At 39.6% G+C, this 27,848-nt stretch overlaps 1 protein-coding gene across 3 annotated transcripts in view; it reads left to right on the top strand.

The window, feature by feature from the left end:
* ARHGAP24 (Rho GTPase activating protein 24) overlaps positions 1-27,848 on the top strand; it is a 282,678-nt gene that overhangs the window by 66,152 nt on the left and 188,678 nt on the right. The gene's annotated exons all lie outside the window — the stretch shown is intronic.

Raw genomic sequence — 27,848 nt, 5'->3', positions numbered from 1 at the left:
TGCCATTTAGCTCTCCCGTATAAGTCATGACGTTGAGACAAGAAGGATCCTTAGGTTTCTGCTTTGAAAATAACAGAGCTGCTTATGCCTTCTCTGGCAAGGACAGGTCTGTGCTGCTGGGCTGTGCACCAAGCCTCCAGCCTTGTTGGAGAGGAAAGGAAGGGTATGTGTAGAAGCATTCATAGTTCCATTTGTAGTTCGTAACATGTTTTGTAGGAGGTGATGCTGCTTAAAGTGCACAGCTGGGCTGCAGGCCCATGGTGTCCCATGAACTTAGATTTCTGAGGAAGAGTTAGCTTTGGTAACTTTGCTCACCATTGTGGCACTATGACATACATTGTTAAGGAGCTGAATACCCTCCTCTGCGTTATAGATACAGTGTCTTAGGCTGGTGGGATTGTCTGGGTATAGACAAAACCAACACTGAGTGTCTGGGGCCTGTGACACCACTCAGTTGTGAAGATACTTTTAAGTTAGGTCATACTTATTTTTTAATGCCACATCCAACAAATCTCCGTACAACATGGCTCTTGGGGAAAAAAAGAGTATGGTAGCTGCAATAACATTTTTTCACTCAGTGGTTTGATTTTTGAGCTGCAGGAACATTACTCTTCTTTTTGTACTTTCTTCTTGGAGAAAAAGTGCATTTTCTTTTGAATCTTGGAGGTGCCACATGATGAACTACTGTGTGTGTGACAAGTCAGTGGGCTGTTCAGTTTCCTCTGGCATGTATCTCTTAGAGAGCTCTAATGTGAACACGGTGTCATGTACCTTACTGATTCATAGCCTCATTGCTCTTTTCATCTCTAGCTGGGGATCAGAGGTCCATTGTGAGATATGGTTTGTATGCATCTTATTCAAAGTAGTCTTGAAGTACTCAAAAAATCCCGTGATACTTCCTGTTAAATCTACACCTTTCTCTTATGGAAAACTTCTCTTTGCATGTTACCGAGCTTTATAAAGTCCTGTTCTTTAATATGCGTGGTGCACACCTTCTCTACATCTTTATGTATTGAAAGACAGTGTTTGTTTTCCATTTTCAATTCCCTAACTTATTAAGTCTCGGATGGAAAGGCATATAAGATAAAAAAGAAACCTATTTTACTTGAAGAATCGTCCCCGTCTGCCCAGTTTTACTGTTATGGCATGCTCACATAAAAGAAAAGGTGGACCATTAGCCAAATCTTCCACCGAAGGAATATTTAGTAATATCAGCAAGGTAAGGTAGTCTGGGATTTCCAGAAAGAACTGCTCTTCTGCCCATCTCTTCTACCTATGTAGAATTTCTGCTATTTAGAAATTGTGACTTGCAGTCCCTACAGCTGAAGGTCTTGCATTTACCCGCCCCAGTGCTTTTGAGAATAAGTAAATAAGTAAGATAGAGTAGGTTTTCTTTTATATCCCTAGATAAGATTTATTCTTGCCTTTGATCCACCCTTTCATGATTTCAAGCAGTAAAGAGGTAATGTTGGCCTGGAGAATAACCAAAGGTATTAGGGGATTGCCTAGAAGCATGAAAACCAAATAGCAAGCATGTCTAAAATCAATCTGTATGGGGAGATTACTGACAGTTTCAGCCAGTAGGTGTTGAATATTGGCTGTGGTATGACAGTATGGCTGAAAGGATACATGCAGTCTTATGGATGCTAACTTGGAAAATATTAAGTGTGGAGCTGGTGGTAGCAATGTCCTTTTTAGATTAGTGTGAAGTTAATGTCTGTGCTTAAAAAATAGGATGAAAACTTGAGCTCAGAAATGAGCTGTATGTGCTGCTGGAGGTCTGGAAAAAGTAGATTTTTTGTGTGTGTGTTTTCAGAAGCATGCAGAAGCACAGCTTTTTGGCATCTGCTATAGATGACTAGCAATGAAAAGGTTGAAGTCTTATCGCAAAAACAAAAAGGTGATTTATTGGAAATGTCAAGGAATAAGTCATGGAGCCTAACAGGCCTGTTAAACAAGCTTCTTGGTTTGGGTATGTTTAAGAGCAAGAAGGCTTGAATGGTTCTTCTAGTTTATAAACTTGGATGCCTAGACAGATTGCTTGGAAACTGATATGAGCAAATAGTTTGTTCTGAGACTCATTGAAAGTGGAACAAAAAGAAGCTGTGTTTTTTGGCTAGTCCATCATTTGCAGAATTTTTGAGGCTAATAAGGTAGGAAAAAGTAAAGTAGTGTGGAAACCGTGACATGATCCTGTAATTTCTCCCCCTTTAACTGGCCTATTAAAATTTTACAGAGCTCTTTAGAGAGTGTTTTTAAGCTGCAACTTGTCATATTTTTGGTGGTGGTGGTGGTGCTAAAACACCTCTGCAGAAAGAGTGGGTGTTTTAGCTGAAAGCTTAGGTGAAAATACATTAGTTTTGACCAAGTTGTCGACAAAAGGTCACTGAATTCCAAGATGGTGTTGGTGAGACAGAAAATACTCATTTGCCATCCTGGGACAAAGAGCACAGGGTAAAATTGCTGTTTGGTTGGAGTGATCTGCATATTTTTTTTTATATTACGGGATTTTTACTGAGCCTGATTAATATATATATCCTATGTCATATAGTATAATAAAATTGTCAGTTCCATTGGTTTAAATTACATTTGAAATTAAAAACAAATAATGCTTTACTATTAAGTAGCATCTCTCATTAAGGCCTTGGTACTCCATTTAACATCAGAATGGCTGATTGTTTTGGTCATGAATTTTGTGAAAAAATAAAGGAAGGTGCAGAGGTTGAAAAAAATTCTCATGGTAGGTGTTCTAGATATGGGAGAATAATACTAAAGCCTCTGAAGTTGGGAAATGCGGAAGAAAGCCTCGGTCTTAACACTTGTACAGTTAGGACAGGATTGGATTGACTTGATAAACTGTTATTGTTCAGACAAGGAGTCCATGGACAAGGAAGGAGGCAGTGATATTTCTTGTTTGGTTTCTTTGTTAGATATATCAGAGTTACTTTGTCTTAGAGATCCTGAAAACATAGTCCTAGATCCATTGCTGCCAGTTTCTGCTAGTGGCATCTAGGCTTAAATTTGGCCTTGTGAGTGAATTATAACTTTTTTGTTTGACTTGGCAACATTTCAACAGCTAACAAATGAAATTCAGATGTATGTGACTGATTCTTGATGCTATATCACTGTATTTTTTAGCATTACATATTTTCTTATGGACTGTCTAAAAGTGCTTAATTTTCTAGTCATAATGTTTTTCTATCAATTTATCTTTCGTCACCCATTGGTTTGGCATATGCTATGCTAGTTTACTCTAAGAAAATCTTGTAGAATTACCTTGATTTGCAGGGAGATAAGTGAAGGTGGTTGTCTGCAAAATGATGTGTAGCGTGGCGATCTACAGAATTCTCTGCTGAAAACGGATTGTGGAATCTGGAAAGCATATTACAGGAAAAATAAGACACTTCAGCCTGCCTCCTTGAGAAGTGCTGTTGTATTGTTTTAAACATTGTTATTCTTGTTGTCCATACAGATGAGAAATTTAAATGGAATGATGTCATTCGCAGACCTGAGGAAAAAAATCTCCATGGTAGAAAATCAATAATTGCCATGTCTCTCCCAGCTTTTGCACCACTTCACTTTACCCAAGGTTGCACTTTTTCAGTGTATTTGCTTCTTGTTAATAGTCATGCTTTATGTTACTTAGTAGCACAAATGTGTACCTCTACACAGCTGTTAAACTTTCCAAGGCATTTGTGAAAAGGAAATATTAAATGTGAACAGTTTCCAAGTGTTCCCTTGCAAGAAAATAAATTCTTTCCATCAGTCAGGAAATAGACACCGTGTTGTGTTATTGATCACAAACATTGAGCACAACCAAGCAAAATACTGGATTTTATCTCAGTGTAGAATTCAGGAAAACTTTGAATAGTTCAGGGTGGCATTTTACAATAATGCTGCATTAATTTGAGCATTTGGGGTGGGGGAACAAAAAGTTAAGTGATTACAAATATCTTAAGTCTTTTAGTGCCTTGAGAATAGTCTTAAATATAATGGTGGACTTGAAACTGCTGCTTTTTTTGAGCAATGATGAAAATGAGCGCCCCATCATTTCAGTTAGCCATCCATAATTTCATGTTCTCACTTAGGATATGTTGCAACATTTTAAAAACTACACATATAGTCTTAAGCATCAGCAAATATAAAGTATGTTATGAATGATTCAGTCATTTCTCAATAATTAATTTAGAGCAAAGGTCTTCAGTATAACTTATACTTTTTTGCATAGTTGTTCTAATTTTGGTGTGGTTTTTTGCAGCTAAAATGGAGAAGCTGTTCATCAGAAAAGTTTTAGTTATCAAAGTACAATGAACTCTTGTAAGCTTGTGTGGTGGCTGAATACGAATATGCTATAACAAGAGCAAATTTTTATCATTCTTGGCAGCCAGATTTTGGCTGGCCCCTTTTGTGGATGTGCAAGGCTGGCAGATAAAAAAACCCAAACTGCTCTGGAGACAACAGAAGACAAGCTTCCAAGTGTCTTTGTGTTTGTAACCTACCTGAGGGCTGGTTGTAATTGCAGCCTCTGTATACAATGGACCAGAAGGAATAATATTTCATTACTATGTGCATTCATTCAGGTAATGTACATGGCACATGTTTAACACAGGAGAGGGCTCTGAGAATTTCATGGACAGGTTTAGGGTGAGTATGTTCCTCATATGTGGTGAAATTATGGGTCATTTCCACTGAGCATTTCCTATCCTCTCTACATAGCAGTATGTTTTACAGTTTGCCATGTTTGCTTTCAGACTGGTTCTTAAAAATTGCCCCAGACCTTAGAAAACCTAGCAACTGCTGTGCAGAAAACTGGGAACAGTTAGATGTGGATACTAATGTGCCTTCAGTGCTTTTTGGACTTACTGTTGTTCAGTATGTCAACCTGCTATAGAAGTTACTGTCAGCACCTCTACAATTCATACTATTTTACCAATATAGTTTGACACACCTTTCTTTCAAGAAAGCTATTACCATTGGACTTAGTGCTGCTGTTCTTGTTACCCTAAGTGTTGCTGACAGTGTCTTGGCATTCTGTTTGCATGAGGGATCCGGTTTGTGACCTCATGATACATCTGCTGTGGGCTTTTGATAGCTGATGCAATTTTTCCCCAAACAAAGGCTTCCATTTATATTGTGTTCAGTATCTCCTGAAACCCAATAAAAACGGCAGAAAAAGTATTGCTGAGAAAAATGCAACACATACCAATAGAACAAGAATCGGGTAAACCTAGTATAAGAAACAAGTATAAAGCCAACAGTGAGCTGAAAAATGTGGAACATGATTTTACGGTTATTCCAGTTGTTTGTGTTAATCTACAAACGGAAAGAGGAAAACTTCTTGCAAACAAAGTCATATAGTTCATGGAATAAAAATTCTTTTAATTGTTCACAGGTAAGTATGTTTCATCATTACTGCTGTTTTGTCCATCACATATCCACAAGTTTGTTCATATGCTTAAATCCTTGGTTTTGACCTGTACAGGGTAGATGCTGTCTTAGTAAAAAACACTGTAAAAATGGGAAGATTTCTTCACATACAGTGGGAGTAATTAGCAGTGAGGGACACTAAGTTGTGTTTTCCTGAACTGCTGTGTTTTCATAAATTCAGAGCCACATTTAACATTTTGAGCTTGATGTGAAATCATGCAAACCTCAAAATATGGGAAATCTGAAACAATTGATGGTAGTAATACTGAGAAATCTTTTGGCCAAACAGTAAAATAAGCATGTGTTCAGAATATATATTTTGTGTTTATGTATAGGATCCTCATGAACAGCTTTGGGTTTATGGAATCGTAGTCATCAGGATGATAAAGATGTTTGAATACTATTCAAAGCATCTTTTTTTAGTACAAATTTGGATGAAGTCGTAGAGCGTGGAAAAACTGAACTTGTGCCAAATAGTGTACATGCATTTCTGGCTCTGAAGAAACTGTTTGATACAGGAGTAGTCCTCACTGAACACTTGAAGGCTTTTGCTGGGCAGTAGAAAGGTGGTGCTCACTTTTGTTCTCCAGACAAGAGACCATTTACTCATTTAAGCATGCTGTGGGAAGGTAACTTCGATGGTTTATATTGCTGCCAGTGGATATTGCTGATGCACTTCCCAAGCCACTGATTTGGTGGCCTTAGTGAGCCAATGTTTATCATCTTCCACTTTAAGTTGTTGGTTTTGTCCTTGGTGTTTGCACCCTTCAAACATTTGTGGAATGTTTTGTGTTCTTTTCTTGGCTGTCATGGTGTCAGTCCAACCAAATGCTCGTCTTCATTCCTCTGCCCTGAATGTCTTCCAAGTTCCCTTTGTTGTTTCCAGTGGAGTAAAATCAAACTTGGTAAACAAGCTGATGATATGTTGATATGATGTATTATTTTTAATATTGAATTGGAAAGCAAGTTTGCAAGTAATTTGTTATATATTACCACTCTTAGGGAACTGTAATGAAGAAAGAGATCTATGTTTACTCTCTATTCCTTTCAGGCTATTTTTATCAGAGAAGGCAAATTGTATTTTTCAAATACAAGTCTTGCAAGAAATAGGCCAGAGTTGCAGTGTCTTCTCTGTTTGTTCTTTGTCCATCACATATGATTCTTGCAGTTCTCATGAGGATCAAATCATCTTAGAAATCTTAAAGGCAGGTTTCTATCCAAGAGCAACTACTTCACCGCCTTAGGATAGGAAGGAAAAATCCAGAATAGCTTTGACAAAGTCTGAGTTTTATAAATTGTTCCATCACTTCCAAATTACCACTATCAAAGCCTTTTTTTTCAGGGATGCTAGGACAGCTCACTAAGGTTTTGCTTTGCAGATTCAAGCTTTAAATAATTCCTTGGGAAAAGGTTTGTCGCAGGGCTGCTTAAATGGTTGGTTCTTATGAAAATCTGGACCATGAGGTGAGTTATACCAGGATGGTCCCCATGTCCCAGCCATGAGATATCTTTTGGGGTAACCCAGATTCCTCAGCAGTCTCTCAGGAAATGTGACACTACTGTGAGAGCTGCTTATGTCCTTTCTTACAGCAAATATGCAGTAAAATTCCCCAGTGAACCATAACAAAGGTAATAAAGCAGCTTTGTTCTGGAAGACTGTGTTGAAATCTGTTCCTCTTAGAACTAGTTTTGATTTTTCATTCTATCGTGTGGTGTGCTGCTTATCACGGGCTTTTTGGTTTTGCCAACAGAAATCTGCCCCTTCTTCTGATTTGTTTGGTTTTTTTTTTTTTTTATGTCTAAACTGGGATTAGAGTTTAGCAAATGCGTATTTGCTGGAGACAAGAACTGGAAGTCATGTTTAAAATATTTTGCTTTCATAATATCCAGATGTGTCTAGACTTCCTTTGTCAACTGTGGTGACGACATCTCAGTTTTCTTCTTTTCCTTTCATTTTGTGTTCTTCACAATTGTGTAATTCAAAGGATAAACTGTGGCTTAGTCCTCCATGTAAAGTGTGACACAGGGATATGATCAGGTTCCCCTCAGCATCTGTTCTGAATTGAAATCATGTTCTGTCTGCACAGAAGAGCTCGTTAAGTGTGTGTGCATGTCACCTTTTCATACTGTTGGATTCCCACTTCTAGGAATTGTGCAACACTCCAGTTGGGCATTGTGTTGGAAGAGGACTGGTCAACAACTTCCCAAAAGGCTTTCCCATCAGAAAGAACTTATTTGTGTCATTGTAGCCATTAGTGGGAGCTTACTACTTCCATGATTTTTTTAAATTGAAGTACTGCATTGCCAGATTTTGAGAGCGTATTGTAAACTAGTGTTTAATATAACAAATACTATACTGTGTGTTGACTTTTAAGATATTGTGATGTTTCTGAAATGATGAGTTTCAATGAAAAGTAGGACTCAGATTCAAGTTTTAGACAAGAAAATATTTAGAAAGTTGGGAGGGTTTCTTGAGAACGTGAAGTCTAAGGTTCAGTACTGTCTGGTAGGAATGTGGTCATAATTACACTTTTAACAATCTTAAAAATGATGCTATTCATCTTCTCAGGAGCCGTTATGCATACTTGAGCTTGTACATGGATTTGGCAGTAAATCACATACAGAGATTTATTACTAGCGATCACCATGATAAATGCCTACTTCTTTGTTTATATTGTTTTTCATTTAATATTCTATATAAATCTTGTCCCTGTAATACTGTGAAAGAGCTGCCATCTGACAACTCTCTCTCTCTTTTTTTTTTTTTCCCCTACCAGCATCTCATTATCTTCTAGATGCAAAGAGCTGGTTGCGATGTTTTCTTCAGACTTTGAATTGTGTCCTGTAACTTCTGTGTGATGGCACAATAGCTGCAGGCCCTGGATATATAGTGTCAGTGATATGTTGGTTACTAGGTTCATTTGTCCCCCTGACAAAAAAAGGTTTCTTCGGAAATGGTCTCATCCTTGCTTTATGATGGCTTTGGGACTGAAAAGATTATAATGAGGCCCTAAAGTTACCACTCAGGTAGTGGTTCCCAGTTAATTTTCTGTCCTCATACTCTGGTTATATCTTCCAGAGTTAGCGGTCCAGAGCAAATATCACTGGGAGAGTTGGGTGCTTCTCTTGAATGCCTTTTTCAGACTTCTTCTACAAAATAGTTGGTAAATGTTTCAGGGTTGCAAAACCAAGTAAAATGGAGAGGTTATGGCTGTACTGCTTTGTGTGATCTCTTCTCCTTCTGTGTGTTGTTTTTCAGTGAAAACTCCTTAACAAAATACTCCAATGAGCACCTCTGTTGTGCCATTTTCTGCAAAGATTTGTGTACCCATGGCTGTGGTAGATATTGTCAGTCTTGTTACAGGACCAGCAAATCAAAATGCCCTCTTGGTACAGCAGACAGGTCTGGTTTGGTTGCCAAAAATGTGCATTCTTAGCTCATTACCCTTTGTGGGAAAAATGAACCATTTATTATGGACAGAAGCATTTTCTTACACTGTTCTTTACAGTGCACAAGTCTGTTTAGGAAGGGGAGGAACAGTTGGTGGAGACTGGTTTTAGCTTCCCTGCTGCCATTTGAGAGGGGCAAGTGGAGTTTTTCATGACTGCCTTTGCCCTACCTCCCTTATATTTCTCAACTGTTGAACCAGGTGTAGAGCTGTTAAAGGCTCAACACAGCTGCACAGCCGTGCCAGTGTTATGCTTGGATCACCTATATGGGTGTTTGTGCAGGAAAAGCTGTATGACTGAGCTGGATAAAGTAGTAGTAACTAAATCATTGCCTAGTAAATTCCTGGGAACGTATTTTGCTTGTCCCAAAATATTTATAAAGGGAATGTTCATTTGCCAATTTTGAGCAGAAGAAAACAAATTGAGGTAAATTTACAAAAGTACTGTTTAAGGAGGGGGCAGGGGGAAAGAGGTGGTTTAAAATCAATGGTTTTAACATACACACTCCTCCTCCACTTGCAGTTTTTTGGATCCATAAAATGAACCCAGGCCTCTTTCCTATTCATACTAGTTTTTCAAAATGAGAAGCTTTATAGGTTGTCCAGCAAGCTTTAAAGAACAACGTGAATTGTTGCAAGTGAAATTTTTCATTGATTTGCTTAGTGAGTAACAGTAAAAGACATATCAGATTTTTTTTTTAAGTGAAACTACTGACTGGATCTTGTCCCATTCTGCCAAAAGAAAACATCGATTGGTGTCATCCCTAGGGAAAACTTTGGTGCAATCTACAGTGATCTGATAAGAGTGATGAAAATTAAGTAGTTCTTTTGGCGATTTAGGTCTACATATCTTGCACTTAGCTTTCAAACTAACTGTATTCTTCAGCCAGACACAGTAATTAGTAATTTTGAAAAATATGGGCTGTACAGGATTTTGGATGCTCAGACACTGAAAAGAACCTCAACTGCTCAGTTTTGGTGAAAGATTAGCCAGATCGTTAACTTGCTACTGGGGAGGGGGGGGCATTTCAAGATCAAAGAGGTGGTGTGTCTCAAGAACTTGTTTCTCTTTAAGATTTTGCCAGGGATAGATTCCAGTATTTCCCTGTCTTGCCAACCAGTAAAGCAGCTTGCACAGTTGTGAGCTAGGTTAGCTACAAATACCAGTTTGTAATTCATCATCTGAGCTATGAATTCGGTAGAGAGGCAGACCTGAGAAAGTGAAATGATTGACCTTGTTTTGAGTCATACCAGTTCCTTATGAAAATTAATTTATCTAAAATGTATGAATGAAACACATTATAGGTTAACCGAGCTGTATTTCCTGCATAAACAGTAACATAGTACCGGACCAGTTAATGAACTTCCTAGCTGAATGCATCCTAATCTGCCCAACCTGAAGATGTTACTTGATAGACATGCCACTTTAAAGTACAGTTTCTGATGCCATCTGACACTACCATTATCCCTGATCGGGTCTTATTGTTCCTTTTTTTTATCCATTGCAAAGTCTGTAGGGCTGAGCATTGCTTTTTAATGCACTTGTAAGTTGTAGTTCGCACCTGCTTTATAGACCAAGGAATGTTATAAAGTTCATGTGTCTATTTAAAAACAGAGTAACCCAGAAACAGAGATGTAAAGCAGTAACTTTTTGACCATAAGTGAAAATTTCACCTGTAATACAACTCATGTTACTATGGAGCATACTCTTGAAACCCTTTTGTAAAAACTCATCTTAGAACAACTTTCTCCCTCTGCGCCTAAAGGCTGAAGATTACCTGGGCTTAAATTGAATTTAACTTCTCATAATACCTTGTAGGCTGGCCATCTTCTCAGAGTTTGTATTTTTGCTGGTACATGCACAAGCTTGAGCATGTGTGAGTTTCCATCACAGCAGTTGGGTGTGCTGTCATTTGGAGCAGTTAATACTGACAGTTAAGATAGATACACTATTGATGGGACAGTGCTCTGGTTGTGTTCAATACTATTGGTGATGTAAGAGTGGAACAGATATACATAAAAAATAAATTTGCAGTTTTCTTTTTCTGAAACCAGCCAATACTGGTTGTACTTGCCTTCTTCATAGCAAATTTATTTCGGAACACGTTCTTAATAGAGATAGTTGCAAGAACCCGCATTACCTGCATAGGCAAAACCTCAAAAAAAAAAAAAATCCAGTGCCAATGGTGAGTTTTGGTAAAGGTTCCAGCTGAATTTATTCATATCTGTCTTGCAGTTGGAGTTGCATGAAAGTGAGGAAAATATGACAATGCGCAGTTAAGTTTTCAACAGTACTAGAATTGAAGGATTTTGGAAATAAACTTATGCAACTCCTTCAGTAGCTATACAGAATCTGTATCAATGTGAACAGGATATCTGTATGGCTAGATCAGTAATACTAGCCATACTATGTGTTTTACTCAGGAGAATAGTCCCAGTGAAGTGTATATATGTCTGGGAAGAAATATTTGACACTACTTGAACAGCAAAGTGTGTGTATGCTTGGAAATGCAGTGGTAATGGTCGAACTTTCAGGCTATTCACAAAATTTTTGTGGCACTTAAGCCAGAAATAGCTGCTCCTTTGGAGACGTTTCAAACATATTCTGTGTAAGGACTGAAGCATCAACTTGTGGCATGGATAGACAATTTTCTGAATAATCAGCAACAACTAGAGAAAGGTATCACATGAAAAATTTACATCCTACCCCCATGTGTCAAAACTACTTACTGCAGAGCTTACAGATCAAACTAATTCCTGTCAAACTATGTACCAAACATTAAATAACTTCTAATGTGTAGAAGTATTTTCAGAATGGGGAAAAAACCTGGGAAGCTGGGATTTAACTGTGTGCTTTTAATGTTTTGGATTTAGTCAATGTTATGTTAATATTCGAGGACAAACTAAACATTGAGGAAGCTAAACATACACCCTGGTTAAACCTGTGTTTGCTGTCTGCAACGCCAATTAAAAGAACAAAGCCACCTACACATGGTGGAGGGATAGCTTCTTTTCACAGTGATTACGAGAAGTTATATGAGCAATGGACATGCAGAAATGTTCTTCCTATGCTGTGACTATTGAAATAATAAAATGAACAAGGTTTATATACTGGTGGCTGAGATTGAGGACTGCAAGTGCTTGTGCTTTCAATTTCTCTTGGTTAAATGTCTTGTAGGCTTTGGTCTGTCTTGGGGGTGTTGGGAAAGTGATGGATTTAGTCCTTTGGTCGTGGGTTTCCTGGGCTGCCAGTACGGAGAGGTGTACATTCTTTCCCCTTTTGTCCAATTTCCTCCCTTTGAAGTGGAGATCAGGCTTCCATTGAAAGCAGAGGTTGTCCAGATACATGACACATGAACATCTGACTTTATTTGAGGGTACTTGAAAGGCTTTTATTACTTTCTTTTAACATTTCTGTCTCATAATATCATCCTAAATCACACTATGAAATGAAATCATAGTATTTACTGCCTAGATTCCCTGTGTGTTGTAGAAAGCTTAATGCTTTATGTACAGGATCTTTCAAGGCCTAGCTGAGATTTCAGCTGCATTGTCTTCCATATGTTTGGAAAAAAACTTTCATCATCTGCATCTAATTTAGCAGAGAGCTGGAATGCCGGAAACATATTTTTGTTCCTGATAAAATATAACTGCTAGTACTTTGTGAGTGAAAGCATCAAATTGGAGTTGTTTATTTATGTAAAGTGGACAGGATTTCCAAGTTCTAGCTGCTTTTATCTATTCATAGGTTATGGTCCATATCTCTTTGGTGTGGCCTGAGCCTGGAGGGCTGTGATGAGCCAATGCTGAAGTCATCAGGTCACCCGTGGTTTGACTTAGCTCTTGGTGTAAGGTAGAGGAGGCTTGCTGCTGCTCAGGTCTTGCTACATGTATTTGTGTGACGATCTAAAGTCCTTAATGAGCTGGCTGCTCCTGTAGGTTTCTTGCATATCCTAACAAAAGACACTTGGTGATGTTTGCTATCTTAATATTTTGCGCTTAGACTCTTCAGCTGGCCTTGATGCAGAAGGTAGTAGATAATACTGCTCTATTACAATGCCTAGTCACAAATAGCAGCTGAATTAACAATTTTATTTTTTGTTTTGCTGAAACACGTGGCAAATTTCATCATCCTAAGAGGCAAAGTGAGTTGGTGCTTGTAAGCATTGGTGCGTTTTGTATGTATTTCATCCTTTCTTTTACCAGCTTACTGCCAGGGAAGCTGAATGCCTTCCACAAACAAAGTAAGTCTGACATCTGTTAGCGGTGCTTGATTGTTTTTCTCTCTGTCAATTCTGAAAATTTTATGTATAAAGTTATTTTTTATCTCTTTGAAACTTCCAGGGCATTTGACTGTTTTGTTAGGAAATGCAAAGTCAAAGAATTGTTTTTGATGAATCTTGCTGTTTAACAGTTCTGAAGCGGCACCAGCAGTCTTATGTCTTCTAAAAGACAAAGGCCTTAGGAATAATTGAAAACAAAAAAGTGAAGAATTAGAAAAGCTTTTCCAGAGCTAATGTAAAAAGAGAATTCAGGTCACAAGACAATAATCAGGGCATCTGTTCTGCAAACTCCCTAAGTATGAAGTTCTTCGTGTTTTCTAGAAAACCCAATTGTTGCTGCAATGTCATGCATTATTTACACTGGCTAATCTGTTTTTTTAAAAGGTTAATTATATTTTTCCATTCATAAAGGTTGAAATATTGTCTTGAGAACCATTGTGTCTGTTGGAAGATAAGTTGAAAAATCTTACTCTGTCTGCATCTGTTCTAATTAAACTTGGTTCCTAAATTTAGGTAAGTGATGAATCAAGCTGATATAAAACAGATGACTTTGAGCAAAAATTACTTCCTATAGGGTTGATATCTAGAAATTTTACCTTCCAACTTGGAAGAACAGAGTTAACTTTCAAATCATTACCTTATCAAGAGTAGATGGAAAAGTAAGAGTGTAGTTAGGGTTGCAGATGCAGAGAAAAGGGAAGTCAAGTATGAAGTTACTAGAAGAATAGATTAATTTAATTGCCTTACATTGCCTTTTCTGCAATGTCTGTTCTAGAGGTTCGTTTTAAGTATAATTCCTTGGGAAAAATTGTACATAACTGATAGTTTTAAAATAATAAAAGTCACAGTTGTAGCTTTTACCCAGCTCTACTGCACCGGCTTGCATATGGAATAAACTGTGGGGCTGATCACTGTATTTCTATTAGCAGTCACCTCACGTAATTCATACTTTCCAGAATGCACCTTATTCTGCAAAAATAAATCCTCAAACAATCTGTGCTTAGGCAAGTAAAGAGCTGCTTGAATTTGTGAGGCACTGATTTAAACTTCTGTTGGTTTCCTGCACTGATAAAATGTGTTGCTTTTGAAATGCAGGATGGTGTTGGTACAGGTTATAGATAACCTGAAGGTTACAAGTGAGGAAAAAAAGGTGTCCTTTCCTTCTTTCTAAAAAAAAATATTTTTGAAATGGCTATTTTGACACCTGCTGTAGATGGCAGAGGAAAAACAAAATATTCTATGAAAGGAATTTGATTTTGTCCTGTTTTCCTTATCCTGTAGCCACCAAAAAGAAGGGAGAGATAAGAAGACTTACATATGCATTACTCAGGGCTACTGAAACTCCTGGAAGAGCAAAACTGCAGGAACATAAGGATGAATTGGTCCTTGAACAAAGCTTGAAACTGCATACAGTAACTACCATGTACAAGTTGTATGAACTGCAAGAAAGGAAATAAACAGTTCAGCTAATAGTAAAAGATTAATAATATGAGTAGGAATTCTTGTAAAATAGCACTTGGGAATCCTGACATCTCTCTTCATGAGGACAACAGTGTATAGAAGATATATTTAAGTGCAAGGAGCTACATTGCATTATATTCCTGTTACTGTTCTCCCTCTTTTTGTCTCTTCAAGTCCTGGATTGGAGTATGAATTAGGTCAGTGCAATTCTACTTTCTGTCCTTTTAAAATATGGATTCTTGTTCATACCATTTGATTTGTGATCAAGCTTCCTTAATTTTTATTGTTGTGAGCATTGCATAGCAAGTATGTCCCTCCCAGCTCTACGGTGAGTTTATTAGGCTGGGAAGGCCCTGTTCATTCTGATGTGGAAGTGGTTTTCTACATGTAGGAAGGCCTTTCTGTTATATTTCCTTCTTTATTATTCTGTGTTGTTTACTTATTAACATTGGCTGGCTGATTGTATGTATCACAGAGCTGTTGTTGTTTCTCATCTGATGATGACAATTTTTAAAGGTCTGGTATCACTGAAGGGGTGAAGCTTGAGGAGCCAAAAGGAGAGTCATTGGGAGAGGAATGCCTGTTTGTCACATCGCATGAAACTGCTTTTCCACATGAGGTGCAAAAGGAAGAGCAGTCTGCATCGAGACCAAGAACGTACTTTCCTGCTAGTGAGGAACAAGCTAACCCTGTGCTACCACAGAGGCAAAGACCTCAGCCAACAGCATTGCTAGAACCATTAGTACAGCAAAATGAGCAGATCAGCCTCGTGATCCTAGTCTTCAAACCATGCTTGCTTGGCAAGTTGATGACTATTTTCTGCTGTTAAGTTGTGTCTGTAATATCCACGTGAAAGTGGTTACTTTCTCCTGTCCTGTAATTTATTGCTTCTGATGGCATGCTACAAATGGGAAAAAGTTTTATTCAGTCATGATTAAGGATGTAATTTGGAGGGAGGCAGGGGGCGGGTTCAGGGATGACATAGTGTTATTAGCTAGCTGAGCAAGCTAGTAGGTAATTTACAGAGACTGTCTTGACATTAAGAGCGCAATATTATGTAGAATCATAGAATCATTTAGGTTGGAAAAGACCTTTAAGATCATTGAGTCCAACCATTAACATAGCACTGCCAAGTCTACCACTAAACCATGTCCCTAAGCGCCACATCTACACGTCTATTAAATACCTCCAGGGATGGTGACTCAACCACTTCCCTGAGCAGCCTGTTGCAATGCTTGACAACCCTTTCAGTGAAGAAATTTTTCCTAATATCCAATCTAAACCTCCCCTGCTGCAACTTGAGGCCGTTTCCTCTCGTCCTATTGCTTGTTACTTGGGAAAAGAGACCGACACCCACCTCACTACAACCCCCCTTCAGGTAGTTGTAGAGAGCGATAAGGTCTCCCCTCAGCCTCCTTTTCTCCAGACTAAACAACCCCAGTTCCCTCAGCCGCTCCTCATAAGACTTGTGCTCCAGGCTCCTCACCAGCTTGGTTGCCCTTCTCTGGACATGTTCCAGCACCTCAATGTCTTTCCTGTAGTGAGGGGCCCAAAACTGAACACAGTACTCGAGGTGCGGCCTCGCCAGTGCTGAGTACAGGGGGACGATCACTTCCCTGCTCCTGCTGGCCACACTATTGCTGGTACAGGCCAGGATGCTGTTGGCTTTCTTGGCCACCTGTGTACACTGCCGGCTTACATTCAGCTGACTGTCAATCAACACCTCCAGGTCCTTTTCTGCCAGGCAGCTTTCCAGCCACTCTTCCCCAAGCCTGTAGTGTTGTATGGGGTTGTTGTCACCCAAGTGCAGGACCTGGCACTTAGCCTCGTTGAATCTCATGCAATTGGCCTTGGCCCATCCATCCAGCCTGTCCAGATCCCTCTGAAGAACCTTTCCACCCTCAAGCAGATCAACACTCCTGCCCAGCTTGGTGTCATCTGCAAACTTAACTGAGGGTGCACTCAATCCCCTCATGCAGATCATTGATAAAGATATTAAACAGAACTGGTCCCAACACCGAGCCCTGGGGAGCACCACTTGTGACCCGCTGCTAACTGGATTTAACTCCATTCACCACAACTCTTTGGGCCTGGCCATACAGCCAGTTTTTTATCTTGGTATCCAAGCTTCTTGATGTGTCAGCATGATGACTGGTGGCTTTTGGCAAGTCCCTGAGAAACTAATATCGTTCAAGAGTTATCCTAACATGTTTGTTTCCCTGTTGATTTGTTACAGTCAGCAAATTTTTGAAAGATGAAAAAAGAAACTGAAGTGTGATGAGTAACTTATATCATCACAAAAAGCAAATGTGTATCTTGGAGATAAGCTGGCATTGTTTCCAGAGCTAGTGCTGAAAACATTTCAGAATTAGGCACCAAGTGTTTTAAGTATAGGTGTGAGGAAAAGGAGGCCTGTGTCAGTGAGGAAGAAACATACTGTTTAAAATAGCGCTGTATCCTTCTGGTAGTGCTACAGAGATGACCCAAATTCAAGTCCATGTATACTCCTTGTGATTTCATGCTGTAGGGGATGAGGTCAGTTAAAATGAGTGGTAACATGAGTAACACTGAAGTAAATTCTGCACATTCAGGTTGGTAAAAAGAGAAGCCCCAACAATGAGGTTTTTTTCCTCTTTCACACATGAACTAGAGAAATCTGTTCATGGGGTTCATATTTCAAGGTGTACTTGTCCAATGCAGTAGTTGCAGGCTTGTGAAATCACAGCCATTTAAATGGGGAGAGAAAGAAAAATCAAGAAAGCAACAGTGCAGAGCAATGATGTCCATATAGAGAGATGGGCTGTTTTGGCGGGGGGAGGGCAGCAAGGCTTCTCTGTTGCTTTCACTACAGTAATGTGAAATAGTAAGGCCCTCTGAATGTAGGTGATAAGCTCCTTTCCCTTGGGCACACTGATATTCTGCTCTGCAGATAGTGACTTAAATAAAACACAGACTCTCCTTACTGTAAAGGGAGTTAATAAGAGAAGGTAGATCTTGCTGGTTTGTTCTTAGCATTATTTTATGCTGTTAATAAGCTCTGTTGTTCATAGCAGGAGGAATTTATATTCTCGGGATACCTTGCCTCTCTTAAAGTAGATGCTGAATAAATTGAACTATGTAAACATGAACATGCTTAGCACAGTTTCAAAGTGGCTGCAGATTCAGGACCTGCCATCTTTGGATTGTTTCTCTTTTGCTTTTGTGGCTGTTTCACTGAGTATTAGTCCTAGTTAATGCAATTGTATCCCTTGATGTAGCCTACTTAAAACCTGGAGAGTGTCTGAAGTTGCTTTGCTACTGGCTGGTGCTCTTTTTTTAAGTAAACAAAACAAGAAATGTTTACCTTAAGTTTTGTGTAGGTAAGTAACATGTACATGTGTCCTGTTTCTGTATCATTTACTAGGTGAATAACTTAACTTGTTTTTCACTTTTTTTTTTTTGGTGGAGCAATGCCAGAAAAAGATGTTTACATAGTTTTAGCTTGTTTTCAGGTTAGTGAAGATAACCACTTACTTGCTGAAGTGCCCTTGACTTTAGTTCTGCTTCTCACTCAATTCACATAGCAGACGAGTGGGAGGAGGAAGGCTACCCACTATGGCTGCATGAAATTACACTCTATGTTGCGCAGATTTCAAATGCATTTTATGTAATGACCAGAAAGACATGCGTGAACACAGAATGCTTTTAAAGAAGGTGTGTTCACCTTTTAACTGTGGGTTGTAGTAACAGAGCCTGAAGACTGTGGGTGCAATACAGTACAGAGTTGCATCTTTGGCTTTAATGGTTCCTTCAGTACAAGCTGGAGAAGTAGGTGTTAGCATCCATGCACAGATTGACCTTTTAAAGGATAAGGACCACATGAATTTATACCATTCCTCCATATGAATTAATTTCAGAGTCAAGGGGTAGTATTAGGAATTTGGGGACAGTATTTGCTTAGAGCTTTACTGGAAAGGGCAGTGCCACAATGGCTTTATTAGTGTAGTATAGCATAATTTTTCATTTACTAAAACAATTTAGATGGCATAACATACTTGCTACTGCTTTCTAAAATATATAGGAAGGATTGTGGACTGTATTTTTCTGATGCAAACTTTTTTTTTAAAAAGTGAAATGTTAATTCTGTAAGTACGAATTACTCCTTTTCCTGAGCAGAAGATGGAAATGTCAACTACAAAGTAATGGTACTTATTTTGAGTTGGCTTTTTCCATGGAAAGACACACATCTGCTTTTAAAAATTTTGACTATATTGTCTCCAGTATTCTAACATGGAAATTTATGTCAATATGGTTAATGTTTTTAAGTGACAGAGCCAATTACCATTTATATAAAACATTTCTGAACAGCATTAAAACTATACTGATTTCTGTTTAAAAGTAGGTCTATTTTAAGTTTAGGTCCTGCTGCGGTTGGCACACAGAGAGGACACAAATCTTGGCACTGGTGCTGAGTTTAGTAGGAATGGAAGCGGATGCACCCTTGAGTGTGCCTAGTTTGAGCCTTTGGTTCTGCCTTGTCTGTGTTTATTTCAGTTGGGACAGTGCCAAGATACTCCCTGAAGCTGGGTGGGTGCTCACTACCTGTGTACAGTACGTGCCTACCTGTTTACTATCCATATGCTCTTTTGGATGCATACAGTACATGTGTAACGTGAACATACGCACCATTACAGTTGCCCCCAGGTGCTGCACTGTCCATGAGCCTCTGGAGGGGGTGAGAAATGGATGTGGTAGTTCAGAATTTCAATGCAGGCAGGTGCTGTAATTCTGTCAGTTCTTCTGAGACACTGAGGCAGGATGCTCCCAAGCGCACATTTCAGTGAAGCTGTGGTCCTTCTGGGGAACACATTTCCAAATGTGAGATGTATACTTCAGAGGATCTCTCAGCAGAATACCAAATGCTGCTGTTACTTGAACTTCTTTGAACTGAAAAGGAAACACATTACATTGTACTTAATAAAGCAGAAGGAAGTCATTTCGCATTAAATGTTAATAGTAAATATGTGAAAAATAAGTCCACAAACTTCTGTTTATCAAATGTGAACTAATGTAAGACTTAAAAGGTAATTATGGGGTGGGTTGAGGTGGCTTGAATCTTCCTTTGTTTCCACTGTGGCTTCTATGGAGGCACCCAGAAATAAGGTTCCTCCTGCTCTGAACATCTGTGTATCAGGAAAGATGTTGCCAACCAGTACTTGCTGTGCTAGCCTCTTGTTGCCAGAGTTGGGACTTTGCTGGGGCTGTATTTGCTCCGAGCAAGAGATGAATCTGAAGTGTGGTGCAGGCAGCAAATGTTCCTCTTCCTCCCACTCTCCAGCAACCACAAACCCTTTTTGCAGAACCTGTGTGCTCCTTCAATTTAGAAGAATTGCAGCAGATTTGGGAGGAGGCTTTTGCTGCCATAGACAAACTAGAATGTATTTTTCCCACCTGTCAGCGTACTTAGTGAATGTAACTTGTAACATCTTAATTCTCTTGGTCAGTTTTACAGGGAATATGGAAGGCCTGAACTGCTGTGAATAGGACAACATGGGAAGTCCTGTTGTGTTGGATTTCTTAAAAGAGCATGCAGCCTCGTTCCATTCTCAGTGATTCACTGTCAGAGAGCTGCTGACATCCATACTCATATGCCTTTTGCCATCAGTCTTTGAGAACAAAGAGTAGTGCCAGAGATTATTTTTATACTTTGAGAGATCATCTGTTGAGATCATGCTTGGACACAACTCTCAATCAATTCTTTTGTAAGTGAAGCCAGTAAGTGCTGAAGTATTCACCACTCATGTGGGAATTGAGTTACTTTTAAACTGTCCTTAGGATCACTTTCTCCATGTGACGTATGAAGCTGTAAACAGGGTTTGAAGTTTTTCAGTATCAGATATTCAGAGGCAGTGTAACCCATTGGTTGGGAGAGACATCTGGGAGTTGGAATATCTTTTTGCTATTCCAGATGCTGCTGTTGACTTGCTCCCTGACCTTTTCACTGCTCAGTATTTCAGCTTGTGAGACTTGCCAACTGTTCTGCATTTCTTTGTCCATCTTGCATCACTTGACCCTTGAGCTGCCAGAGGCTCTTTTCTGTCTTGTCTGTAGTTTTGTATGTTTCTCCAGATAGTTACAGCTGATTTTCTGCTGTATGCAATTTCTCTCTAGCATTGCCAGTTTTACAGAATAAGACACCTGAAGTGGAAGCCCGGGCAGAAACCTGGAAGATCAGGGACCATTCTAATCACACCTCCACTTTTCCAATCACATTGGTAGCAGCAACCTTGTCTTGCAACTGTGTGTTACCATGTGAGGAAAAAGCTGAGGACGTATGTGCATAAGTAACACGCAAAAGTGTAACAGAGACAGTGTTATCCTTGTAAGTTGCTCCTTAAGCCAGACAGATTGTATGTAAATGTCTATCAGTTATACAAGTCTTCTACAGGTGGAGTCCATCTTGATTCAGAAAAGACAGTGGGATTAGGAAGTGATGGAGATACAAAATGTCATTTCTAGGTGTCAGAAGAGAGTCTGTAATGGACAAAGTGCTCTTAGCTGTGCAATTTCATTAGGCCTCCTGCTGCCGCAACAGTAGTGGAAGGACAAGAAAGGGTTTACCTGAATGTTGCTGCCTGGATTTAAACAGAATAGGACCTAGTGGCAAAGGCAGCAAAAGTTAACCTGTGACAATTACCCAAAATACTGATCTGACAGCATGATGCTGTAGTCACAGAACTGCAGTTGCTTTGCTTTACATAGCAGTAGCTGACAGATATGGGGGACACTCTGAAATACTTTGTTACCCAGCTATCTCTACAAAGGAAGCCAAAATGATTTTATTGCTGTGTGGGGAAGTAGTAAGTTCTAACAAGTAGAGAAATGATATGTTTAGGACTAACTCTGAGCTCCATTCAGTGCTGGCTGCAGAAAGGACAAAGGGGAGGGAGGAGGTTCTGACTCTGTGGTCCCCCCATCTGCCAGTGTTTTGTACCAAAGACCGCACTAAATATGGAGGCACTACTATTGAACATTGCTTTTTCAAGAGCAATTACAAAGTGTCTGTCACACTTCAGCTTCCCATCTGCCAACTTGGGCTGAGTGGTGTCCTGAACATAATAGGGCAGAAGTTTTTTGAGAGACTAGTGTGTTACATGATTCCTAAAAGTTAAGTAAGTCTGATGTCTGTCAGTGACCCTAGACCATGGGCAGATTCATACTGGGACAAGTGCAGCTGGTACTGTGCGTATGGTGAGGGAAAGTGAGCTGGTGTCCAGACCTCATCTACAGGGTTTGAACTGTGCACATGTATACTAACACTAGTCACAACCACAGAAGATAAATTTGCACACACAAAAGTTGACTTTTCAAAGGTGCCTGACAGAATTTGATAACGAATTTCCATTGTAATTCACAAGAAGTTGAATACCATCTTATGTTCTTTATAAATTTTCTAGTCCCATTTTATTTGGCCTATTTATAGCTGTGCTTGAGTTCCTGTAAGCAAACAGTAGGCTTGTAAAAGTTTGGCTAGTGTAGGAATATCTGTAGGATGGTTCTGGCATGGAAATGCAAATCATGTACTAAGAAGTTATATTTGACCAAGACTTCAATTTTCTGGCAAAATTATTGGGTCTTGGGTTTTGGAACTGATCCCAAAACGCATTGAAAAGTAATGGAAGTCTTTCCCTTAGCTTCACTGGGTAGTGGATCAGGCCTTCTACAATCTGACTGCTGATAACACCTCTCACAATTTTTTATTGCCTAAGCAGTAATTATTTAGGCCTTGCAAGTGAAATTCTTTGAAGCAAAACATCTTCAGGCTGTCCCTGATAGGACAAAAATGAGAGTGGGGAATGCAGAACAGCCAGATGTATCTGTGATTAGGAGTGTTACTGCCAGCAGTACAAAAGGTTTCTCAGATGTTGCAGAAAACCTTCTGGATAAAAGTATAATGTCTGTTCTAAAGGCTTGTGGAGGAAAGCTACTGGCAAGTGCACTGCTGTAGCTTTTGAAAAAGAACAAGATGGGAATGCTTTAAAATCTGTCCTTGCAGTGACAGAACTCGAGACATGCTCCTTGCAACGTGCATCTTGTAAAAATGGTTGCTAAGCACTAGCAGAAAGTCAACTCTCTTTTTAAGTATTTTTTTACCTCTTTGACATGTTTTTACCTTCCATGTGCAATATTCTGTGGACACAACAGATGACTAGCAGCTATTTGAAGCACCCTGATGGTGAGAAATAGGCCAATCTTTTGCTTCCTGCAGCAGTTGCTCACAAACACATGTCTGTGTTGTAGCAGAGATTCAGGTGTCTTGAGACATACTATGAGTAAGATAAATGCAGACAATGCCTTCACATACTAAACGTTTTTATGAAGTTGTTACTCAGCCAGACTAAATCAAGAAAAATCAAAAGGAAACTCGCTGCTCAGAGGCAGCACTCTGTACCTGAAAAATACTGATAACCTTAAACTTAGGCACTTATGCTCTATATAGCTCATGGGAAATAAGTCGGAAGGAACCCAAAATTAGACAACACTTGGAATGTGAGTTGCATCTCTTCATGCAAGTGTTGCAATATTGAAGTAATCTAATTTTATATAGAACTGTTGTGTCACAAAGATTTTTATGAATTTTGCATGTGTATATATGTGTGTGTGTGTATATATATATTTGGCAGATATGTTCATCAATGACCAAGTCAATTGTTGCTGCAAAATTGCAGCCTTTTACTGGATAACTGTTAATGTGCCTGTCATGGAGATGTCATCTCCATGCAGTGTTGCGTTGCTTGCCCTTTTGGGAAAGCAAGGGGATTAGACCATGCGACAGGCTGGAGGAGTACAGTTCTGGGGCAGGCACTTTGGTGGCTTCTCATCTTTCTCCTTTTTGTGCCAGGCTGACATTGGGCTGCAAAGGACCTGATACAGCATCTGAGCAACTGCAAAGATGAAAAAGGGTTGCTGGAAGTGAATGCTGATGATGTTTTGCATGCTTGAAATGTGCTATCTTGGCCATGAGAAATTTCAGTGAGAATAAAAACATACTGCAAACCATCAGGGTTTCTTGCCAAATGGATCATCTTGGTGCGATCCTGTGACTATTCATTGTAACTGGATTTGCTGTGCTTTAATGACTTCTTTGACTATTTCCTGGCAAAGTGCTGGGATCTGGGGGAGCTGCCCAATTCTGTATTTCAAGTATCGAGTGAGTGGTAGCTGAGGAGAAACACTGTCCTGCTTTCTGTGCGTGGCACCAACACAGCCCTTCCACATTGGCAAGGATAACGTAAGTGCAGTTATTTGCCTTCTAGACAGACTAGTGAGAGAGGCAGATGCCCTTATGGGAGCAAAAAAAGCTTGGATTGGGGCCAGCAGAGGTAGATGGCGATGGGCTCCGTGGACCAGGAGATGATGATTCAGAGCCAGTGTGTCAGGGAACATTTCTCATTTTGTTTACTTTGAACTCCCAATGTCCAGACAAGCCCAGGAGAGTTAGCCCACAGCAAGCCCCAAATGAATAGACCATGTAGCATTTGTTTAGTTCTGGTCATTACCTAAACTGGAGGTTGGCCAAGTCAGTAGAGTTGACTCTGGCAGCAAGTACAAGTTGTGTTTCCTGTTCAGAAGATGGGTTTGAGGAATATGCTCATTTAGTGCTTGAAAATGCATGGCTTTCTGCCTTGTCTTATGAGAGCAAGAGGACTTGGAGTACGTTGATGTAATTCCACACTTTGTCATGTGTTATTTACATACTGTTTGCACCTCGCTGTTCTCTGCATCAGTGCCAGCACCCTGATATTTCTGCAATTTATTTTTATGATCTTGGTGTTGAAACAGCTGTAAAAACAACTAGTGAAAGTGAGCCAGCTGCTGGAATTTCTGATTTCGAGTCTGGTTCATAGTAGGCAGATTCTGAAAGGGAAGGAGAGATGGAAAACAACAAAGAAACTTAATCTCATGACTAAATACAATTCCTCTTAACAAAAATAAGTTAGGTGGCCGAAATTTTAACTGCTGAAGAGAATTAAATTACTAATAAATTAAATAATACAACTGTTTTGTACAGAAAGTGTCCAAGGATATACTACTGCTTTAAAGATCTTGCATCTGCCTGTGAGGACTTGTGAGCAGTAGAATGTCATCTCTCGTACACCTCATTTGTTTTAGTATTGCAGAAATAGTTTAAGATAGAAATTTTACCAAAGAGGTGTAGATCAATTAACATTCCCCCTGGCTAGCTAAAACCCAAACACTTAGTTTGTACACTGGTGTCAACACCAGTGAAATGTGACTTTGTGGAATGAAATTAAAAATAGCCTTTCATCCAAGTAGTTAATTGCTTTTCACTTTGGTATTTAGATTCTTGTTTGTGGTCCAAGTGTAATAGGGACCTGCTGTCCTTAACACTGCAGTGATACACATAATTACTGTATTTAAACTCTTCCTTTGTTCCTGCCTGGAGGCTGGCCCAAGCAGTAGAGATAAACTGGTCAGGTTAGCTGAAGCTGAGAGCTGTGATTTTCTGTGGTTGTGCAGCAAGGAGCAGGGGGTAGCCTATAGGTAATGATTTTGTTCCTTACTTTTTTCAGTTGCAATAACTTATCTGCTGTTTACAATACTTTCCTTAAAATATTTGCTAATTCACTTTCTAAGGATGTGAGTTGGAGGGCTGCTTCTTGGCAGCTACTTTGGCCTAGCCAAAAACCAGCAGCATCCAAGAGATTTGTGCTCGTATTCAAAAAATGCCAATTATGAGTTGGGTGCATTTCCTTTTGGAGAGAATGATCTCATATAGCACGGATAAGTCTGTCCTCATTCCTGACACATTTTCACCACACACAGTGATAAGCAGAGGTAGGATACAAGTCAGTTTAATAAAGCCTGCTTTGTATGGATACAAGGTTCTTGGATATTATCTGATCATTGCTTATTGCAAATAATTTCACTTAACCTGTCTTCCTCATCCTGAAGAGCTAAGGTAACAAGTGAGAGAGCTTGGGCATCCAGGGACAAAGCTGTAGGGGTTTCAGAGGCTGCTTGGCCACTGCTTTGTTTCATTCATAGTTAATTATTACCATGCAAAGTGAATGAAAAATATTACAAGAGCCCTGGCCACCTTGAAGTGTGGCAGACATTTATGAACAAGGCACTGAGAAAGCAAGCTATTGATTTTTCTAGTGGTAGTTGAATCTCCATTTGTAGCTCCAGATTGGAAGGAGGCAAGGTTCAGTTCAGAAACTCACTGCAACATCTAATATACTCTGCAGCCCTAGAGCTGCAGTTTTCAGAGTGTATACTCTGATGGTACATAACCCTCATGGAAACCCTCTGTCAGTGTGATCTGAGGGCTTATCAGCTGGCTCGTTCTTTTTAGTAAGTGTAACCCCAGGCACAAAAAAAATCTTTGCTCTGCTGAGAGCCAGATGTATTTGTATGTTTTGCAGGGACAATTTGCTCAAGTAAATGTAACAATACAAGTGTTCTGGGTGACTCTAGGTGAACCCTAGAGAGGCAGGGGGAAGATTTTCTGAGAATACCAAGTGATTTAAGTTTTGATCCTGCAATTTGTACTTCGCAATGAAACCTCTGTGCTCATGTTGAGGCCCGTTAACCTCCGTGGCACAGGGCAGTTAAGAGTTTTAACCATGGAGATTGGATTCCAGGATCCAGCCTGAAGCAGGGATATGACAACAGACTGTGTGCGGGCATTAAAAGCAAAAGATGTAAACGCACAGCAGAGGTGGCAGCTGGAGAAGTTGTTCCAAAGGAGGATAAGCGTGAACGGCAGGAAGAAAGGAGCCAAAGGAAAAATGGGCCGAAAACCACTCCTGACTGGAACCTATTTGATCTGTTTATTTCTTCTTCCTTGATTATATTGCAGTTTATTTTACAATGATGTGACACTATCCAGACAAAGTGCTTGTATTAATTGTCAGAGGGATGGTCTCGTCTATCAAGTGAATGTGTATCTCTGTTTCTAATCTACCTTAGAAGCTGAGCACATAACCTTTGCAATGCTGCTGTCTGTTACTATGTTCAGTAACAGTATTGTTGCTGTATGGGGGACTGGAGCAGGAGAGCTAGGCTTGGACTCACCAATCTACTTTGGCGAAGTCAGAACAGGAAGCTTTGGTCTAGATGTTCTTAGGCAGAGATGTCTCCTGCCTGCAATGTCTAGAATATTTTATTCTTTTCCCACCTTGATGTTTAGAAACAATAAATACATTACCTATGAAGCTGGCTTTCGCAGGCCCTAAGAGCTGTGCAAGTTCCTGACTAGGCAAGAAAGGCTACCTGCCAGTGGTAGTCTAGAAAGAAAAGAAACATGTTGTTCTTCAAGCACTTACAGACAGTGAAATTTCACCATTAATTTTGCACACTGCTGTGTTTGTGGTTATAGTCACATTTTATTCTGTTTAGGTATACACTATTTGGCACATGTAGGTCTCGGTTTGATTTGTATTTCAACTGAAAATATCAGAACTTGCAACTCAAAATCCTGAGTTTGTTGAGCTCTAGACTTTGTAGGGGATCAGGAAGAACCTTTTGACCATGAAGGTTAAGCACATGACTGCTTGATTGTATGTACAAAATCCATCAGGAAGATTCGTGACTGTCCAGAGGTGGTTAAAAAGTATAGTTTTAACAAGGCTGAAAAGCCACATGGAACTTTGTCGAGTTTAATTACATACTTCAGCTCTGGTTTTGACACACTTCTCGTGCCTTGAGTTGACGTGCCAAAATTCTGCATGATTTGCAAAATGTCTGGAATAAGCATGGCTGGACACACACCCACTTCAGTCAGGGGATTGCTTACATGAGGGTATATGCAGCTATTCTTGTATTTACTGTCACCATTCCATTAAATGGACTTCAGTAAAACTAAACATACAAAAAAGCCTGCTTGTCTGGTGGGGTATATTAAGCTGGAGAAGCAGAGGCTTCTTTAATATTCCCTGAAAGCCTCAAGCCTGTCAGAGAGTATTAAATGAGGAGGTCTGGTAGTGAGAAGCATACTGCTTTCCTTAGTTTGAAGATGTAAGATTATTCCTTGTTACTGCCTGTAATCCAGCAGAACTCACCTCAAGAAACAGCTGATGTCTTCCTCAGTGCCGGTTAAAATATCTTACACTGTACTTGAACACATCTTTTGCCTCTTGCCTGCTTTTTAGCATCTCAGTTCATTATTATTATTGTCTTTTATAGGCAAGTAGTATTCTTTCAGCTGATGGGGTGCTAGTAT

The sequence above is a fragment of the Harpia harpyja genome, chromosome 2, assembly GCF_026419915.1.
Source record: "Harpia harpyja isolate bHarHar1 chromosome 2, bHarHar1 primary haplotype, whole genome shotgun sequence".
In the NCBI taxonomy this organism is placed as follows: domain Eukaryota; kingdom Metazoa; phylum Chordata; class Aves; order Accipitriformes; family Accipitridae; genus Harpia; species Harpia harpyja.
The sequence above is the reverse complement of the archived record's forward strand: the minus strand, read 5'-3'. Positions and strand labels throughout refer to the sequence as shown.